The sequence below is a fragment of the Cygnus olor genome, chromosome 4, assembly GCF_009769625.2.
Source record: "Cygnus olor isolate bCygOlo1 chromosome 4, bCygOlo1.pri.v2, whole genome shotgun sequence".
NCBI lineage: Eukaryota > Metazoa > Chordata > Aves > Anseriformes > Anatidae > Cygnus > Cygnus olor.
Genome location: NC_049172.1, coordinates 12,224,220 through 12,236,635, shown reverse-complemented (window position 1 = coordinate 12,236,635; position 12,416 = coordinate 12,224,220). Strand labels below are relative to the sequence as shown.

General features: G+C 43.3%; 1 long non-coding RNA gene across 2 annotated transcripts in view; it reads left to right on the top strand.

Annotated features, from left to right (window-relative positions):
- LOC121069219 overlaps positions 1-12,416 on the top strand; it is a 50,340-nt gene that overhangs the window by 24,966 nt on the left and 12,958 nt on the right. The window contains exons 3-6 of one of the 2 annotated variants that reach the window (XR_005819341.1): positions 7,958-8,087; positions 10,437-10,582; positions 10,671-11,656; positions 11,749-11,963. This is a non-coding gene — a long non-coding RNA (uncharacterized LOC121069219). Of the gene's footprint in view, positions 1-7,957; positions 8,088-10,436; positions 10,583-10,670; positions 11,964-12,416 lie in introns of both variants that reach the window. The other variant, XR_005819340.1, reaches the window with a different exon arrangement.

Here is a 12,416-nt window from a genome sequence, read left to right as displayed (position 1 = left end):
CCCTCTCATCTGCGTGTAACATGGTGGGGTGCTGCCTGGAGGGGAGTGAGCTCCTTGTGGTGTCTGCATTTACTGCCTCATACCATGGCCCCAAGGAGTGTTTCCCTCCTGTGGGCAGTGCTGCTGGATAGGAGCTCTGCAAATGTTGCAGGATGGGAGGGAAGGAGCTGTTGTGAGTTACCCACATGCTCCTGGGATATCTGTTCATGCCAACAGTCACCATCATTACACAAAGCAGCAGCCTCCTGCTTGATGGAGAAATATGTATGTATGGTTGTCATAAGCTTGAAAAAGGTGTTTAGTAATCCTTGGAGCCTCCAGAAAGCTCTTGAAAGGGTGTTCTGGTGTTCAGAAACCACCATAGTCTTCCTCTTTTCACTCTTCTAGTTCTTTCTGCTGCTGTTTTTGACATCTGTCTAGTTAATCTGTCACGGACAGATTTACAGGTGCTGGCTTAGACTTCTGCTCTCTGTCTGCCTGCCAGTGTTAAGGATGCATGGCTGATCTGGACAACACGTCCCACTGGAGGGAAAATGCACTTCAGTTTAGCGTTTTGCCCTGGGATCAAAACCACTTTGAAGGCAGGTGACTGGTCCCAGTGGCATTTCTTATGTCAAAAGTTACCTCAAAGAGCAGAAACTTGCAAGACAGGCTGTAAGATCCTCTCACTGCAGAAGCTGTAAAGGACACAGTGTTAAGGGAACCTGCCTGGAAGGCTGTTCACCTATTTTGGGTGCTATAGCTAAACCCCATGGATGATCTGCAGTAACAGTGAAGTTGGTGGATCAGCAGAAACTGTTTACAGACATCAAAGGGCAGAGATTGTCCACAGAAGTGGGAGCAAAGCTGCTACTGAATCGGTGCAATGCACAGAAGTAAATTGATCCAGCAACATAAGTCTTATTTCTGTATAGGACAAGACTTTGCAAACTCAAAGGCAGATGCCTATGCCTTTAATGTCCAGCTATTTCTCACAAAGTGGGTGGAGAGGAGGTGGAAAGGAAGACAGGCGGTAGGATGAGCATCTCCATTTTCCCTGTACTTTGTTTATGCAGCACTTTGCTCTGAGCGTGTTTTATGGCAGGATATATTCTCTCAGACCCCATAACTGAAGGTATCCGTATCGTGGGAAAACCCACCCAACGTACTTTAAGATTTTCAGGAGCGAGAATGAACTGCAGATAAGAATTTCAGAGTTGGCTCATATCTTGCAGTCAGGGTCAGTTAGGCTAGTCAGAATAAAAGTTATCTGAACTGCTCTGTAGTTCAACATGAGGGGTCAAGGCTCCTCAGCTGTTATTTGAAGTATCATGGATTTGGATTAATTCCATGCCCACTAACAATGTGAGTTTAGAATCTGCAAGACCTTTTTATGCTTTTGTATATCAGTGCTCTCAGGATCCCCTGAGTTCAGACTTCTGTGATTTTTGGGGAACTCTTTCACTGGCTCACTTAATTCAAATTTTCCCTGCTGTGAATAGCCAGATCTCACGTATTTCTTAGGGCTCCCTAACTTGCAAGACTCTGCTGGTTTCTTTGCAAGAGATATTAATAACTTGAAGGGGTGGGAAGGGTATCAGCACTTCGACTATGTGCAAGAGCAACACTTGCTGACCAAATGAATTGATCAGGCGGAGACATCAAGATTTGGCTATAACTGTCTAAAGAGGCCAGGATTGTTTGGAGATGTGAGGTTGGTTTTCCCCACTCCTGTTCTGGGTTTGTCCTTGTACCATGTGGTGGCAGTCTTGCTCACAGTACATCCTCCTGCTTGCATGACTGTTTCTGTTTGCAGCACGGAAAAGCTCAATGGACCATATATGCTATCAGCTGGATAATATCCTACTGTAATGTACTGTGTTCATCCCCACAGCATCAGCAATGCACAACTGCTTCCTTTCCTAGCCATGCTGGAGACATTTATAATTCAGTATGAAAAAAAACATTCCACTGGCCTGGGTGCTCCAACATACATAGTCAGGGCAGCACAAGTGACTGAGGGGAGGATGTGACAATGGGGCATGTGGCACATCACCTGGCCTTTCAGACCTCTTCCTGGCAACCTCAGAGGTGCTAGAAGCTGTGAGCGAGGCTTGGTAGCAGGTAGCAAGTGTCATTGCTTGCAGATCCCCTCCCCTTTCCCCCCGCTAATTCATGCAGGGCTCATATATGTGCCTCTCTCTGAGCCCCATTTTGAAGATCTGGGATCTCTTCTTCTCTGGTTACGGCTTTTACTGTGCTGGTGGTTGTGTGGAGAAAGGAGATAGGTAGTATTTATTCTGATGAAGCTGCAGTGTTGTGTTTGGTGGGGCTTTCCAGCAGCAATGGCTTAGCAGGTTGTGTGCAGTGCGTCACCAAGCACTAGTAACAGCAGGAAACAGGGGGAGATAAATGCTCCAGAAATTGTTCAGCTTCTCCTGTTGGCAACCAGGCACAGGGACATGGTTTACTGTAGTGGTAGGAAGTATCTAAACTGGAAGGTTACCTGACATGGTCTGGGGACATGGCTCATTTATGGTTTCTGTCTTGAATCCTCAAGCATTGCTGTCACCAGCTGAGGTGGAGACTTCCTGACAGACACATACGATGCTGAAAGGAGAACTTTTTACCTGTCAATTTGTCTATTCAGCAAGAATCAAGCTTGAATTTCTTGCTGGTAAGTGAGACCATGCAAACTCTTTACCCTGCTGCATCCATCCGTGGGAGATGCTCACTGTTTTCCTGTGGTTCCTGATCGTTTCTTGCACATTGCTTTGGTTATCCACCAGACCCTGGAATTTAACCCTCATTTCTGAGGTCATCCCTAAGGAGTCTAACTGAAGTGCCTGGAGGAGAGGCAAGGTCCTTAAAGCAAGTTGTGAGAGGCAAGGAGCGAGCGACACTCTTTGAGTTTGTGTGGAAATGCTGAGCTGAAACCAGCCATAATGCCTCCTAAAAAAATCCTTCAACCCTGGGTCAGGCCTGAGATGTTTGGGGTGGTCAGGGTGACCTCTGTGTTAGAGGGGTTTAGGGATGTGGGTTCTCTCTGTTTTGGGAATGGTGGTTTTGGATAAACAGGACATGGCCAAGGGATACCTCTGAAAGTGGCAATGAAAGGACACATCCTAGCCACTCAGCTCTACTTTCCCCTGATTGCTCCCAGCTCTGAGCCTGAGCAGATAGTGACCAGGGGCAAGGGGCTGCATACACCATGTGAAGGGAGCCAAGAAGGTCTGGGGACAGCCCCAAGCTCTGCGATCCTCCCAGAACAGTTTGGGAAAGAAAGACCTCTTGTAGTCAGAGTAATCCTTGTGCATGTGCAACCATCCTCAAAGTTGAAATGATGCTCTCTTCTCTTCAGTGTTTTTTTTCAGTTCCTTCTCCTCCTGCCCATTTGTGTGGTGACCACACCTGACACAGACAAGAGCACACCTCTGCAGTTTCTAGGAGGTATCAGCAAGCCTTTCCATGGGCAGCTGGGAACCAGATACAGAGTAGAAAGATGCAATGTAAGCACAGTGGGAATTTGGGCCTAGGACAGCTTAGACACTGATTTGAGTAACTCAAAATGCAGCAAGAGCTAGAAGGGCTCTTGCTCTATGCTCTTTCACCTCCAGATCTGGAGCACCCAACTAACCCAGAGCACTGCTGAGAATTAGAGCTTTGTCTAGAAGTTTTGGAGAAATTCAAAATTTTGTCTCTGAAACAAAGTGAAGCTGCAGCCTTGTGTCGTTCTGGTGTAGCAGGACAGTAGATATCTACTCAGTTGCAGCTCTGCCCAGCCTGGGGAGCATGAAGAGAGGTAGGGTTCATATCAAAATATGTTCTCCCCAAGGAAAGAAAGTGATGTGAGTCAACTGTGTCTGCTCCTCGGTTATATTATCCTCTTAGAAAAATGAGTAAGCAAATCATGAACATTTGCAGCAGTGGATGAAAGAGATTCTGCATGGTGTGGGAAGGGAGGTGGACAGGAAGGCCAGGCAGCAGATAATTTGTCTAAGGGGCAAGGAGAATGAAGGGAGTTACTCACCATTTTTACAGTTGCTGCAAGCTAATTAAGAGATTGAAGTAATTCTGCAAACTTCTGCATACATCATGGAAAGCAGCTAATTAATTAACAGTGCAAATCATAATCATTAAGGAATTAATCTTTCATGAACTTAATTGGGAATGGTGAGTGTACATGGGAGGATGACTTTTGGAGTATGAATTACAGTTATTTCTTTCCAAATCACTGCTAGTTAATGACGAAAGAGAGCAATATTCTGAGCAAACAATGCAGAAGGGAACACGGGCTGTGTAACGATCACAGCTACGAGTGGTAATTGATTTGTGTGTTGGTAAGGCTCACAAATTGGAGTGGTATTTGGTGTGATGGTTCTGTTCCTAGAGACCACCATTTGCTTAGGGTAATGAAGGGTTACATTGTCCTTGAGCTGGACCACGAGACTTCCCTATCTGGGACTACCCTAAGGGGCATGTTCTTGCTAAATCTAGATTTAAAAACTCCAAGTGATGTTTCCCAGGGTTTTTGGATACACTTGTGGCTTTCCAGACTATTACAAGCGTATCTTTCATTTTACGCCTGTGTTTGGGATCCAATTCCCACTGGCTGACCCCCTTCTCCTCCCCTCTGCCATACAGAGGTCGTTCCTGCACCAGGGCGTTGTGAGCGTGTCAGGGTGCTCCCAGTACAGAAAGCCCTGCCTGTGCTTTGGAGAGCTTTCTGCCTTAGATAATCGTCTCTGTTTCCTCTAAGTTCTAGCACGGGGGTCTTGGCTTTAGACTGCATGCTGCTAATAATCGTTCTTAAACCAGGCAGTCGTACAGAGTGCGAATTGGGTAAGCCTAAAGACGTGTTCAGGGTGGGGGGAGAGGCAGATCTTACTGAGATTTACCCTGGGTAGCACATGCCAGTGGAGTCACACTAATGGAAAAATGTGGGAACATTTTTTATATATAAAAATATATTTTTCTTATATAAAAATATATTTTATTATATAAAATTATATTTTTATATAAAAATATTTTTTTATTTCTGGTTAGGGAGTCTGACATAAGGGTCCTCCACAGACCAGGAAGCTACAAATTGGAACAAAAACTAATTAACAACCTCCCTTATTGAAACATGACTTAAACTATATAGTTAGATACCCATTGCTATGATAACGCAGCTCTTCTAGGAGCAACATTGTTCATTAAAGCCTTTAACAATCTTATTCTCCTTGTTTATTTATTTTTAGTGGATTTAAAGTGTTTTATTCATTTTTATTTTTATGTTCTGGACATAGATAACAGCCTATGTCAGAAGCTAACACAGTCTAAGAATAAAGGATGCTTACAAATATCACTCTCCTCTGAAAACATTTCCTTCCGGATGCTATACACCCGTAGTTAGGCTGTACGTCTGCACAGACATCTGTTTGCATTCTCCCCTTCCAGCAGAGTAGGAAGTGTGTCTTTCAGGTGGAATTGCTAGGAGGCACAGGATATTTTCACGCTTTGCTCTTCCAGGCTTTCTTTGACATTCCCAGTCCCTTCTGTGAGTTCCAGTAAACAATAGCCTAGCCAGTCCTCTTTGGTATGCAGGCACTTGGTTCTTGTGCAGTGCAGTAAGGAAGACAGCAGTGGAGGCAGTGGAATCAACCTTTTGTATAATGGGTGGTGAACTGGAAAGAAAACAAGCTAGTCATGGACCTTGCTTACCAGATTTGGTGCAGAATGTCCAGCACAAACCAAAGGATGTGGTCTTATGAATTAGGAATTAGAGTCCTTTCAGACTGAGTGTTTTACTTTGCTTTGGTAAAGGGCACATCTATAAAGTTCAGACTTCCTTCTGGCATGAGTGCTTGGACTGTTTCAATGTTTCCCCACAAAACTTGTGCCTTTTCTAGGGTTCCATGTGATATTGGAGAGCATGCAACAGTCCATGCCCTGCATGATGACTGGGAACCAGACAAATGCCAACTCAACTGTTCTTCAAGCAGGAGACCCATGCAGAATGAAGCAAAGTAGCTTTTTTTTTTTAAAAAAAAATATATATATATTTCTCCTATATACGTATTTCATAGTATATACATATATACATCTACATATATATATATTCATATGTATACACATACATATCTCATATTTCTCATATATGAGAGCAGGTTGTATTAATATGGGCTTTAGGCTCCTAAATGCCTTTGTGAATTTGGGCTTCAGATATTAGGGAGAACGAAATATTCATGGCTTGATGGAGTAAACCAGTCCCATGTATTCTTTATGGATTTTACTGAAAGAAATAAGTGAGCAAGTATGTGCTTATCAAGAACATTGCTAGGCTAATTTATTACAGTTTCATGAAACTAATTAAAGAGGAACAAGACAAGGATGAAAATGAGGTCACAATTAAGGCTGAAACAATAAATCACTGCATTCAGCAATGTAATATAGAAAAAAAAAAACCACACACACACGCAAAACCCCACACTGAGCTGAAGTATGAGTTTGGCACCAGAAAGAACTAAATCTTTGTGTGAATTCTGTTCAGAAGAAGATAATGTAGACTAAGCTCTGTTTGAGCCAAAAAGTACAACTCATTTCCTTGTGGATTAGTGCATTGGGCTTTGCTGGGGAGAACCTGATGCATCATGAGCACAAGTCTCTGTAGGATCCAGGCACCAGGTCTGGTTTTAGCCCGTTGCTGGATGGTGTTGCTTAGTGTAGCATCTCTCTGCCCAATATTCTTCCCATAATGAAGGAAACAACATGACTGCTCAGAGCTGCTCCCTTTTAACATGCTCTCCTTGAACATCTCTGTGCTTACATGGTTTTATGTTGGTCCTTATTTCCCTCTTTCAGGTATGTACAAATATAAAAAGTTTTTTTTTCTTCCTTTTCTTTTTTTTCCCCCTACACCCTTCGGACAAAGGCAATTGCCAAATCAAGCTGAACAGAAGTTTTAAGTAATAGTCTTTTTAATAGCCTATATTTACTGACAAACCGGGATATGCACATGCTCAAGAATAAGAAATCGGACCTGCCAGGGTCCTTTCATCAAAGCAAAAGAGAAGATAGACATGCTTTATCTCTGCGGTTCCTTCCCCTGTGCTGTGATCAGATGGAGAAGTACTGTCCTAGGACAACTTCTCCAAATGACACGAACCTTTCTTTTCTCTTTCTCTGAATAGCTTGCCTGAGGAAGGGAGAGACATGCAAATTCAGATGTTGCCCAAGCTTTTGCCTTTGCATAGTTTCATATTTACCTGGCAACCTCTAAATTTAGCCATATAGGAACGGCTAATGAAATTGCAATATTTTAATCCTGCCTTTTCTCCATCACATGTAGAATTTACCTTTATTTCTGCTGTAAATTCTATTTACATTTTAAATAGGCAGTGAGACGGTGGACAATGGAGTAAAGGAACAGACCACAAAAACTAGAAGGAAATGAAAGAGAAAAGAGATCCTGCATGGTGTGGAAGAGCAGAATTTGTTACTATTATGTGTACTGCCTGCTGCATAATAACAAACGAGGTCACTATTCTTGCGAAGCAAGTTGACTTTTCACATAGAACACATGGAGGGTTGACTTCTGTGCTGAATGCAAAGGCTAGCTTCAGAGAGCTTTCTCGAACCTCCCCATACCACATCCTGCTCCCCTCTAATGAAAAAAAATTATTGCACTACTTAGGAAAAAAAAAAAAACCAAACACCTCTTAAACAGTGTAGAAATAAAGATGCTTTGTGTCTCTGCGGTACAGATGATTGCACCCTACTGTAGGCAAGGCAAAGACGTTACTTAAAGCACTGCAGCCTATGCTGTTAGGGTGGGCTGTTGTACTGAATTCTGCTACTTCCTTTTCTCTTCTATATCTTTGGGCTCTGTTAAGGCTCCTCCAGCCCCTGGGTATGTGCCTCTTCCAGGCACGCATGGATCTGGCTTGACCAAGTAGAGTTGGCTTGGACCCTTCTGATTAAATTGTTTTCCCAGGCTTTGAGTCGACTTGCTAGGATTGCTCCAGCTCCATTTTGATCCTGGGAGCCTCCCATACAAACCTACTTCTGAATTTCCCATGAAGAACTGATGGAGGAGCAGACTTCTTCCCTCCCTTTCACAGCTGGTATTTTTTGCTGAGGGGTGTCTGCGTGTGTTTGTACGTGGTGGCTGCCTTATCTCCTGAAATAGAATAATAAATGTGTCAATCCATAGACGGAGACAGGCAGGGAATAGCCCTGCTGCTGTCTCTTTGTCCTATATACTGCTCACTGCATTAATTAAACTTCATGCAGGAAAAATAATATGTTAACAGTACTAAAACAGCACTAATAGATGACCTGGCCAATTTCTTTAGTAGCAAAGTATAAATTTTAAGTGTTTCTCTTCATTAAGAGATCTTCAAGATTGCAATGCTGTAGATTACTGTTCCAGGACACTTGAGATTATGCCCTAACAGCAGATTTCACATTGAAATGAGGGACAATTTAGTACTTACATGAACTTGCAACTTTAAATGGTTATGTACTACACATAGTGACTAGCTACTGCTCTTGCTTCATCATTCCCAGGCTGACACTATAATGGCAAGCTGTCATTTTCCTGGCTGTTGGCAGCAGGATAGAGTGCTTAGGAGTGTGCCTTTGTGGTGCTGACAGCTGTGAAGCACAGGAACAAGGCTAAAAACAAACCAAATTTGAACTGTAACCATGCTGTACTTAACAGAACTGGAAACTTGGTTTTCTTCAGCAATGTTTGCAGCTGACTCACCTTCAAATGTGATTTTTGTTCAAACAGAAACCCAGCTATTTCCTGAATTTTAAGCTGAAATATCTACATGGTATCATAGAAGGGAATTAGTCTGACATCGCTAAATTCCAAACCCAAGCACACCTTTAAAGATGTGAAATTGCCAGAGAAAATGCAAAACTTTCTCTAAAATATTTGCGGTTAATTGTCTCTTACTGTTGGAACATCTCAGACTTTTTTTTTTCTAATGCTCCTGAGATTGAAATGGGGAGAAAAAAAGAAAAAAGAAAAAAAGAAACAAATGAAAATGAAGGCTCCAAGGTTTGGTGCTTTAAGAAAAATGTCACTCTTGGGTGAAATTGCAAGTGTCAGCAAAACTGTCAAGGACTGGTGGAATCCATAACATCCATAATTAGTGTTGCATTAAGTGGATGCTGATCTCAGCTCCAGTCCTTAAAGTGAAAGTAACTCCTTTGATTTCAGTAGAGTTACTGAAGATTATTCTAACTATAAATGAGATCATACTCACAGAGAAGCAGTAATATTTGTCACTTATATATCTTATTAGAATGAGAGAGATCTCTGAAATAACATTGTCCAGAAGAAGAACTATCCAGGCGTTTATTCCCATTTATTCATCCTCTGCAGGCAAATGTACAAACAAGACAGAAATAAAGACAGTGAACGAACTGCAAGAAAGTGTCAGAGCATAATCTCAGGAAGACTGCTAGGGAATTCCCAAACAGAGGTGCATCTTAAAGTGCTGTGATTCTTGCAGTTCTTGCAGCTGGCATGATTTTTAAACTACTTCCCTTGCTCTGCTGGCCGCTCATCTAATGTAGGCCAGGATGGGGTTTGCTTTATTTGCAATGAAAGCACACTGCCAATTTATCACCCCAGGGTCTTTCCAGTCAGGGCTGCTGGTGGTAGGAGGGCTCAGAGCTTCTAGTTCACTGCTCTCACCCCTCCACTGGGCTCAGCTGCCCTGGACTTGTGGCCAACAGCTTTCCAAGGAGATTTCTGCCCATTCGCATGGGGCACATCTTTTCAGCTCATCAGCATTAAGTACCGTCCATGCTCAAACCCTTGCCCTGTGGGAATCACTCTGAAGATCAGAGACATCAGGGAGAGTGCACAAATAAAGTTTTCTTTTTTTCTAAAAAGAAAATTGGCCTTTTCTAAGGGAAAATTTTGAGGCTTCCTTTTTAAACTGTATATAGAATAAGCCTTGGAGCTAGAAAAATGTTTCTTTTGCCTTTTTTTTTTTTTTTTTCTTTCACCGCAGATATTAAGACTGATTCAGTGGTGTCAGAATAGGGCCAGGGTCACTGAGTTGTTTGCAACACAAACTAAAGTTTAAGGTAGTTGAATTTAATTTTTAATGTATCTGAGCAACGTTGTAATGAGACTCCTGTGTAAGAAATGTCAGTGTGCAACATTAAAAGGTGAGAAAAACCCTGGTATACACACTTTTAGCATTCTTCTCTACCCACACCTTTCAGGACATCAACTAGAAGAGTACCTTGTTTTCAGGTGTGGATCTCATCTTGAATGCTCAGATTTGGCAGCAGTAGAGCAGTCAGGCTGAGTGTTTGCAGTTGAGTTAAATGTCAGTGTGGTGAGATTTTGGATGCTGAGGATAGATATATAGCACTTTGTTTCCACCTAAACATTGCAGTAGATGCCTAAATCCATTGCCCAGTGTAACTGTTAGTGTCTTTTGCAGGGTTCATCTGTCCAGATTGAGATCTCCAGTACCATGCTATTTCTGTGCTGGCAGGAGCTGAGAGCACATAATAGTGCAGACCAGTGGTGTGACGTGTTTTCAGCACTTGCATTATCATGCAGCATCTTCTTGTCTGAGGAGGACAGGTAAATCAGGTGACGTGATGCTCACCTCTAGCAGCAATTTTCCTTTATGTATCTCATCTATGGCATCTTCTATTTATCTTCCTTACAGATAGAATAGCCCTTGGAGCGCATGGCACATACCCACCTCTCTAAGACCTCTTTGTGCTTATCAGGAACTCTCTTTCCACTTGAGATCCCCACACAGCTGTTACGCTGCTGTCTTCTGGTGTGAAAAGAGAAATCCTCCAGCTGGAGAAGCAAATCACCTGCTCACTTGCTTCTTTTCTGTATCATCTTCTGGAGGCCGAAGGCATAGCAGGGAGGAGGACAACTAGCTCTGCAGGCTGCTTATGAGTGCTGCCTGTTTTTGTGGCATGAGGCCAGCTGGGTTGCCCTTTGGTGGTGTGGGACTGTAAAATGGATCGGATGGTGTGTGGTCTCCATGCTCGAGTGCTCAGGGTGCTGGCTCAGAGGAGTAATGGAGCACTCTCTGAGACACGCGCTCTCCTCCCATTGATTCAGCAGGCTGTTCTCTTCTGTCTGTCTGAGCTTGCGGGCTTTTTGAGGCCAAGGCAGGATGAATGAAACTCTGGTAATTACTACAACATGAATTCAGAAGGATCCTATTGGTAGGGTTCATCAGCAACTCATTAATTAAACTGTTGCCATGGTGCCAGTTGCCCTGGTAGCATGAAATCCTTTCTCCTCCCTTTCCCCTCCTCCTCTGCAGTTCACAGGATTCTCATTCATATTCTTGTGCTTAACATGAATGAAGCCAGAGAGCACGGGGCTAGGGGAAGAGGCACTTGTGGAGAGAAGATGCCTTTTTCCCCACTGTGACTACCCCCTCATGGGCCTGAATAATCACTCAGCTCTTCCCCTGTGTTTTTCTTTCCTTGGAAACACAAATTCTGCCTCATACACATCCTGTCTTTTTTTTTTTTTTTGGTTGCTTACAGCTCAAATCCCAATTACCCTGAGCACCTGTGTTATTCTGGGTTCTTGGAATGAGTTCCTGTGATTGACAGCGGTGCAAGTAAAGGGCTGGGCGCTTTATCTGCAGCCTAATTGCAAAGGCTTGGCAGTTTTCTAGAGGTAAGCCTTTGCCTGTGTGGGTTTTCTCTGCTTGATTAAATCACAATATTTCCTCTGTCTCTGAAGCCAGAAAGGACCATTAACTCTTCCAGGCTGTCCACCTTCATAGGACACAGCAGTGACTCCCCCCATGTCTTCTGCTTTGTGCCTGAAAGCTTCTGGCTGAGCTGTGATTTCCTTGCCAGAAGATGCCTCATCTTAGTATAAACGTTGATAATGATGGAGAACGCTGCACTCTGTGGCAACCTGTCCATCCAGGTGTCTAACCACTCCTTGTTGCCAAGAATCAGCCCCCCCAACATGCATGGTAGGTCTTGTATGACATTACTTCTCTCTTTCATGTTTTTTTGCCTGTGGGTGTTTTCTCACAGAATCTAGCAGCTCCCTTCTTCAGAGATGAAATCCCATCTCATCTCTGTGGATGTAGATGGATGGTTGATGATTTGCCCTCAGCCCACCATTCTGGCCATGTCTGGCTGTAAATATTTGCAGAAGAAATGCATCCATAGGAAGACATGGTTGTATTCATTCTGTAAGTGTGTTTTTCTGGTTCAAAGTGTTTGAAGTAATAATGATAGGGCTGTATTTCAGCATCTAAGAACAATGTTTTCATAGCACAAAACTGAGAGTGTATGGTATGTATGAGTGTGAGGAAGTACAGCCAGCTGGGATGGTGTCAGAGGAACACACATGATTAAAGAGTCAAACCTGACCTTGTCCTTGTAGCTGCTGGGAGTGATCACTGGTGTGTGCTGTCCTT